Here is an 8,595-nt window from a genome sequence, read left to right on the forward strand (position 1 = left end):
ATTGGACATGTCACAGTGTCTGTCCTGGCTTCTCTAGTGTGGAGTATGTTGGTATTCCCTAGACAAATGATTACCTGCCAAAGCTGTCAAAAGGACAGGACATGAGGGTTCCTTCCCATGGGGCCAGATGCAGATTGTGCAGCCAGGATGCAGGCAGGGGTGGCCAGGGCTGTGGTGCAGAGCAGGGTCCCTGCTGTGCCCCAGGGGCTGTGTGCCGGGGCAGGGCCTCTGCTGCCTGCCAGGCTCAGCACTCAGCCTGAGCGGGGAACTGCCCAGAGAGATGTGGGTAGAAGCTGTGGGTGGAAGGAAACCCCCCAGCAAGACCGGGCAGGGTCCTGCTGTTTCCCAAAGGCTGCTGCCTGGGTCAGGCTGCTCACAGCTCCACAGCACTCCCAGGACATCTTTGGGGTAGGTCCTTGACAGGGAGGACCAAGGCAGAGGCTACCTGAAGGGAAGAAGCTGCTAGCAGGGACAGCTCCAGGCAGCAGAGACCTGGGCAGGGAGGTAGAGGGAGCTGATGCCTGAAACACCAAGGGAGGGGGTATTCAGGCACTCCCTGCCAGGCCTGCAGTGCAGGCAAGCTTTGTAAACTGAAGGCTTCCCTGCATGCCCATACGCCTTTCTCTGTGTCAGCTGTTTGGAGCATTGTGGTATTCTTTCTTATTTCTCCACCTGTGTGTGGCTTTCCTACTCTCTTTGTCTGGGGTGCAGGTTGGTGTTCTTCAGGTGGGTGCAGCTTCTGTTCTGACATAGACGGCTGGTACCCTGCCCTGAGGGTGTCTTCATGGAAACAAGGTGCCCAAGCTCCATTTTAAACTGTCAGGCACACTCTTATCCAGTCGGGAGGGTTAGAGAATGAGCTGACTCATCCCTCATTCAGCTCAGGGAACAGTGAGTTCTGTGAGAGGAGTGTGTTTTCCTCAGGGAAATCTGCCTAACTTGTCACTGTCTTTTCTTCCATGGATAGCCAACCATGTCCAGATGCAGCAAATGTCCAACAGGAGCTTCCCCACTGAGTTCCTCCTCCCGCCATTCGCAGACACACGTGAGCTGCAGCTCCTGCACTTCGCGCTCTTCCTGGGCATCTACCTGGCTGCCCTCTTGGGCAATGGCCTCATCATTACAACGATAGCCTGCAGCCACCACCTCCACACTCCCATGTACTTCTTCCTCCTCAACCTCGCCTTCCTCGACCTGGGCTCCATTTCCATCACTGTCCCCAAAGCCATGGCCAATTCCCTGTGGGACACCAGGACCATTTCCTATGCAGGTTGTGCTACTCAGGTCTTTATGTTTGTTGCCTTTATCACAGCAGAGTTTTATCTTCTCACTGTCATGGCCTATGACCGCTATGTTGCCATCTGCAGACCCCTGCACTATGGGACAGTAATGGCTAGCAGAACTTGTGTAACCATGGCAGCAGTTGCCTGGGGCACTGGTGTTCTCAGTACTGTTCTGCACACTGCCAATACCTTTTCCCTCCCCCTCTGCCAAGGCAATGCCCTGGACCAGTTCTTCTGTGAAATTCCCCAAATCCTCAAGCTCTCCTGATCAGATGCCTACCTCAGAGAAGTCCAGTTCATCATCTTTTGCTTTTGTTCAGGTACAGCATGTATTGCTTTCATTGTTCTGTCCTATGTGCAGATCTTCAGGGCTGTGCTGAGGATTCCCTCGGAGCAGGGACGGCACAAAGCCTTTTCCACGTGCCTCCCTCACCTTGCCGTTGTCTCCCTGTTCAGCGGCACCATCATGTTTGCCTACGTGATGCCCTCCTCAATCTCTTCCTCATTTCTGAACCTTTTGCTGGAAGTTCTGTACTCAGTGGTACCTCCCATAGTGAACCCCCTCATCTACAGTATGAGGAACAAGGAGCTCAAGGACGCACTTAGAAAACTGATGGTATCAATGTTTTTCAGTACTCATAAAGTTCCCTGCCCTGTCTACAAATGAACCCCAGTCCATCCCATTCCAGCCTTGGGTTTTCTTTGTTTTTGCTATTATTAATATTAATATTTTCTTAGTGTCATTTTGACTGCTTGTGTTTCTTGCATCTACATAAATATGAGGACTCATATTTATGACTCATAAATATGAGATGAACGAACCTGCTCTGTCTCATGTTTAGGCTGTATGAATGTGTTCCTAACAGCAAGAGAATGCACATCTGTGTAACGAAATGGAATCGCCCCATTGCAATGCCTGAAGCCTGCAATTTCCTTCTGATACCAGTGCCAAGAATAGGCCCAAAGAATTGGTCCCCAGAAGGGTCTGTTCCTGCTTTGGTTCAGGAAGGAATGGCTCACTGTTGCATTGTGACCTGTCAGAGACCTAGGGCTAGATTTAAGACCCACCCATTGGTGTCTGCTGACAGTGGAGGCAGAGAATGGTCACCGCATTACATAGCCAGGGCTGTTCCCACATGTGATCCATAGATGATGTCCTTCAGGAGGGGAGTCTGGAGCTGCCTGCAGAGACCAGTGTACCTCCAGGGACACTGGAGCCTGGCATGAGCAGTTACTGCAGCCCCTGTGAAAGTGAGAGATTTCCCTCTGTGAGCTCAGCCACAGTGAAAGAACTAAAGCCTGGTATTCACAGGGAACCTGTGACTCTGTAGTCTCAGAGAAGAGAGTGGGTACCTAGGAGGCAGAGGGAAGGGAAGCTAGGGAGTGATTCATCTCCCCATTCATGAAGTACTTCTGCCTGGTCCAACCCAGTGATCCGGACCTGTCTAAGTCTGCTTCCCACCCTGACCACCAAGCCATGCAGATTCACCCCACAGCACTACAGCCCATCTGCTCTGCACAGCAGCACCACCAGCTTGGGGACCACTTGTGAAAAGCATGGGAACGGCTGTTCCCCACTGTCCAAGGGGAGCTGATCTTTGAAATTTGACCAGCTCCATCCTCCTGCTGGCATCAGTGTCTATACGGGAGGAACAGACACCAAGACAGTAGATCAGCCTGGGTCATGGGCCCAGAGATTTTCAAAACCCAGCTGGAGACTGACTAACCTATCTACCTGTAAAGCTATCATTGCTCAGAGAAGATGATGCTAGTGGATATCTCCAGAGGTCCCTTCTGACTCAGGGAAGAAGGGGATGGACTGCACAGTTAGAGTGCTTGACAATCCTGTGTTTTGAGGCCTTGCTGCTGTTTTTAATCCCTGCTCCTTAAGGTTACCCTGTGAGTGGGGTATTTCTCAAAATGAGGCTCTGCCCTTGGGAACCTGGAGTACAACTGGTGCAAGGATACTATAAAAAAGTTCTCAAAAACATTTCCAGGCATTCTACAGTGAGCAAAATTACAAATTAGTTGGAGTTGGAAAGAGTCTCTCCCCATCTTTCTTTTAAGCTGCCTTTAAGTATTGGAAGGCTTGATGAAAGTTTCCCCCAGAGTCTTCTCTTCTCTAAGCTAAACAAGCCCAACTGTCTCAGCCTGTCTTCATGGGAGAGGTGTTCCAACCCTCTGATCATTTCTGTGGCTCTCCTCCTGACCCACTCTATAAGTATTATGTCCTAAGTCTCATGTGTCTACTGCATTGCAACCCCAGAGCTGCATGCTCTGCTCCAGGTGGATGAGGTTTCTTGAGAACATAACAGAGGAGGGAGAATCTCTCCCTCAGCCTGCTGGTTATGCTGCTTTCGATGCAGCCCAGGATATGGTTGGCTTTCTAGGATATAAGTGCGCACTGATGGCTCATGTCAAGCTTTTCATCCAGCAGTACCCTCAACTCCTCTCCTCCACAGGTTTGCTCTCAATCCTCTCATTGCCCACTCAGTACTAATATTTGGGATTGCCCTGAGCCAGATGCCGGACCTTGCACTTTGCCTTGTTGAACTTCATGAGGTTTGCATGGGCCTACCACTCAAGCCTGTCAAGGTCACTCTAGATGACATTACTTCCCTCTAGTGAGTCAACAGCACCACACAGCTTGATGTCAACAGACTTGCTGAGGATACACGCAATCCCATTGTCCATTTAACCAACAAAGATGTTAAATGATACCAGTCCCAATACCCTGAGGAACACCATTTATCAGTACTCTCCACTTGGAAATTGAGCCACTGACCACAACACTTTGAGTGTGACCATCCATTCAATTTCTTATCCACCAAGCAGCCTATCCATCAAACCCCTGTCTCTCCAATTTGAAGACAAAGATGTCATGAGGGACAATGTCAAATGTTTTGCACAAGGCCTATGTAGTAGCTGAAATCATGTCTAGCATTGTTTCATATGAGCCAGCAGTGTGCTCAGGTGGCCAAGAAGGCCAACAGCATCCTGGCTTGCATAAGAAGCAGTGTGGCCAGAAGGTCTAGGGAAGTGATTGTCCCCCTGTATTCGGCTCTGGTGAGGCTGCACCTCGAGTACTGTGTTCAGTTTTGGGCCCCTTGCTACACGAAGGACATCGAGGTGCTTGAAAGAGTCCAGAGAAGGGTGACAAAGCCTGTGAGGGGTTTGGAGAACAAGTTCTATGAGGAGCGGCTGAAGGAGCTAGGTTTGTTCAGCCTGGAGAAAAGGAGGCTCAGGGGCAATTTTATCGCTCTTTGTAAGTATATTAAAGGAGTCTGTAGTGAGGTGGGGGTTGGTCTATTCTCCCGTGTGCCTGATGACAGGACGAGGGGGAATGGGCTTAAGTTGCACCAGGGGAGTTTTAGGTTGGATGTTAGGAAGAACTTCTTTACCAAAAGGGTTGTTAGACATTAGAACGGGCTGCCCAGGGAAGTGGTGGAGTCATCATCCCTGGAGATCTTTAAAAGACGTTTAGATGTTGAACATAGCGATATGGTTTAGTGGGGACTGTTAGTGTTAGGTCAAAGGTTGGACTCAATGATCTAGAGGTCTCTTCCAACCTAGACAATTCTGTGTTTTTGCGATTCATTCAGGTTGTTTCTCAGTGGATATTACCCTCAAAGTGAAGTGACCTTGAGACACTCTGTCCCACAGGACTTGATGATACCCCTAGGGAACAGCACTTGGGCTCATTTCACCACACCAATACTTTGTGAAATCTCATGTGAACATGGCAAACAGGGTCTTTGGATGCAGTCATTTGGTGTTCCTCTGCAGAAGAAGAAACCGCTTGTTTCAGCTGGGGCAAGAACCCAATGCTGGGAACAGTGGTTGCAAGGGGCGGCTCTGTGACCATTGCTCCATGCAGCATCTCCAAGGGTGTCCAGAGAACAAGGGCAGAGAACAAACCCTGTTAGGAATGGTTTAACAATTCGTGTCCATAAAGAACAGTCCTGTCTGCCTCTGGGCCCTGCACTGGCAATTTAATTTTGAACCACAGATGCAGTGTGTCCCAGTCTCCCCCTCATTCTAGTCAATTGATCAAGTCTTCAGAAAATACTCCTCAAATTTATGAATCTGTTTGCTTTTGTTATTCCGGACTTCTATTTCTAACAGTTACAGCCTTTTTTCTGTCTTCTTTGAGATTAACTTAACACTGCTATAGGTGTGACTGTCCCTGTGAATGGCTGGTGAAGAATGTTTTAATTACTGGTGAAGTGTCAATAAGAAAGCTATTTGTGTTTGTATGAAGTCTTTGATGTCTGGGGTTTCAGAACAACTGATAACAACTAGTGACTGTTATGGGATACCATGCAAACCTCTGGTATCTGGCCAGGTGGCCAAGAGATTAAGAAGAAGAAAAAAGAAGCTGAAGGATGTCTGGGAGACAAGACCTGCAGAAAATGTTCTATATACTTGGTACGGTGCCAAAGGAGTACAAAGGGGAAGGACTTGGAGAGGAAGACTACGAGCCTTCAGCATGAAAGACCCCTAGAGACCCCCAGAGGAGACTGATGCGCATGCTCCAGTAGGAGGGACTGGACCCTGGAAGCTAATTATAATAACCTGTTTTTTTTAGAAGTAGTAATGAATATGTATTAGTCTAGGAGCATAAAAATCAGCTGCTTGATGTAACTGGTGTGCGTCCTGGTGGAGCGGAGAGTTCTGGTGCACCCAGCGCTGTTTGCTTACCTGTATTCCTTTATATTCTTTTAATAAATCCTATTTTTTTATTTAATCCTAATTTGAATCCTGAGCCATTTATAACACCCTCTCAATGTCATTAATATATTTATATATATATAAATATATATATTTTGTATAAGTATATATATGTTTAAATTTTTATATATAAAGTGCCTGCCACCATACTGATAGAATCATAGAATTGTAGAATCATAGAATCGTAGAATGGCCTGGGTTGAAAAGGACCATGTAGTTTCAACACTCCTCCTCTGGGCAGGGTTGCCAGCCACTAGAGCAGGCTGCCCAGAGCCACATCCAGCCTGGCCTTGAATGCCTTCAGGGATGGGGCATCCACAACCTCTCTGGGTTGAGGCACCTGTTACAGTGCCTCACCACCCTCTGAGTGAAAAACTTTCTCCTAATATCTAACCTAAATCTCCCCTGTCTTAGTTTAAAACCATTCCCCCTTGTCCTATCACTACCAACACATATAAACAGGCATTCCCCCTCCTGTTTATACGCTCCATTCAAGTACTGAAAGGCCACAGTGAGGTCTCCCCAAAGCCTTCTCTTCTTCAAGGTAAACAAGCACAGTTCCCTCAATCTTTCTTCATAGGAGAGGTGCTCCAGCCCTCTGATCATCTTCGTGGCCCTCCTCTGAACCTGTTCCTTTTTTTGGAACGACTCTGATGATAGTGTTCAGAACAGGAGCTGGCCTGTTATTACCTCAGCACTTCTGTTTCAACCAAATCAAAAAAAAAAAAAAATGCCACAAGACAAGGTTGATGTCCTTCTTCTCTAGTGGTGCCCCAAACTGCACACATGACTCAAGGTAAGGGTCACACTAGCAGACAGGACAGTGGGACAAGCCCCCTCCTTGACCAGCTAGCTCTGCTGTGCTTAACATAGCCAGGGTACATGTGGCCCCTTCAGCTCTCAGGGCACATGGTTGACTCAGATTCAACTTGTGCCAGACCAAAATATCAACATGCCTTTTCATGGAGCTGCTCTCCATGGCCAGCAACCACCAGGGCCTTCCTCCTCCTCAGGACCACGCTGAGCCCACAAGAGGTAGATGGGGCTGCAGCAGGGCCATGGCACCCCTGTGTCATAGTGCTGCCAACCAGCAAGGCCCAGTCCCAATGGCCCGGGGCAGGGTGAAGGGGGCCGGCTGAAGTGTCCCCTGCCAGCCTGCCAGATGTGGCCCTGGGGACAAGGCTGGCTTGGGGCCAGCCACAAGGATATCTGACATCAAGTTTTTGAGGATCCCAGGGAAGGGACAGGAGGGGGCCAAGGAAAGAGGACTGGAGCCTGGAGCAGCCTGCAGGAGGTTCTCTGCTACAGCTGCAGCTCCCAGCAGGGATCCCACCAGGACTGAAAGCCTGCTTCAGCCTCTTGGGAATGGACACATTCTTCTTCATTCTTCTTCTCTTGGTGAGCTGAGAAGAGCCACAGCCACCACCAGGAAAGAGTATGCATTCCCCACAGGTTCTGGAGTGATCCCAGAGGGTGTTGGTGCAATGGGGACAGTGGGAAGCTGCCAAGAAGATGAGCCTGATGCCATCTTGGACACTGGGTGCCAGGGTGCAGACTGCAAAGGGGCTGGCCTGCTTTTTCTCATGCTGTCTTTTCCAAGCACCTATGGCTCAGCTGGGTCCACAGCATGAGGCTTCAGGAAAGTCTGATGCTCTGAGGTCTCTGGAGTGGAAAGTTGCACTGAAATGGAGCAGCCTTCCATGTGCAACAGTCACAAGCTGCCCCTCCTGTGAGAGCACAGGCCATCACCATTGCTGGGGAAGCTAGCTTTGTAAAGGACCGAGGCAGGAAAGGCTCTTTCCTGATGTCTTGGGGCCAGCTGCTAACCCATTGGAAGGGTTAACTGAGCAGGAGAGGACCACAAGGCCTTCCGAAGGCAACTGTTTAGGTGACATCCTCTGCTCAGACAAACTCCAGAGGATGGAGAAAGACTGGAAAAGGAGCACCACAGGCTTGTGCCCAACAGGGTGTCTAGCTCCTAGGCAGGTGTCACGGAATTCAGTTTTACACAACTTGAATGCGGCAGACATTTAAGACTTATTTTATGAATTTAGAGTAAATAACAAGGTTAGACTGTAGGATTTTTAACTGCACTGAATCAACATTTAATCATCAGCCAATGTAACATAATGATTTCAATATAATTTTATAATAGAAATAGTGACTTAGTTAAAGGTTTGAGAAATGCAAGATTCACCAAAGATTTACAACACACTTTGATTCTGAATAATCATTTGTTTAAAAAATAAATAAAAAAGAAAGAAAAAAGAAACACGGTGGCACAGTTTTTGAAAGACAATTTCAAAGTGTCAAAGCAGATGAAGTGCATAAATGCTGAGAATCTAGGTAAAAAGAGAGGGAGAAAAATAAGGAAAGCTCTGATATCTGGATTCACAACTTCTCTGTTAGTAAAGAGAAAGTCCCACAACCTATGGGACGTATTTGTTAAGTGGCCACATGGGAAGCTGTTTTTTTTTTTGAACCTCCTGACTTGAGCTTGCTGCATTCGCATTCCCAACAAGGAGAACAGATCCAGTGCAAGCATCAAAGTTTTGCCCATGCTGCCTGGAGAGCCAGGACA

General features: G+C 48.3%; 1 pseudogene across 1 annotated transcript; it reads left to right on the forward strand.

Moving 5' to 3' along the window:
* The first annotated feature begins 990 nt into the window (after positions 1-990).
* On the forward strand, positions 991-1,950 carry LOC309891607 (olfactory receptor 14A16-like; annotated as a pseudogene). The gene has a single exon. The product of its transcript is annotated as an olfactory receptor 14A16-like (transcript).
* The last annotated feature ends 6,645 nt before the right edge of the window (positions 1,951-8,595 follow it).

This window comes from Aythya marila (assembly GCF_965140915.1).
Source record: "Aythya marila genome assembly, contig: HAP1_HAP1_SCAFFOLD_158, whole genome shotgun sequence".
NCBI lineage: Eukaryota > Metazoa > Chordata > Aves > Anseriformes > Anatidae > Aythya > Aythya marila.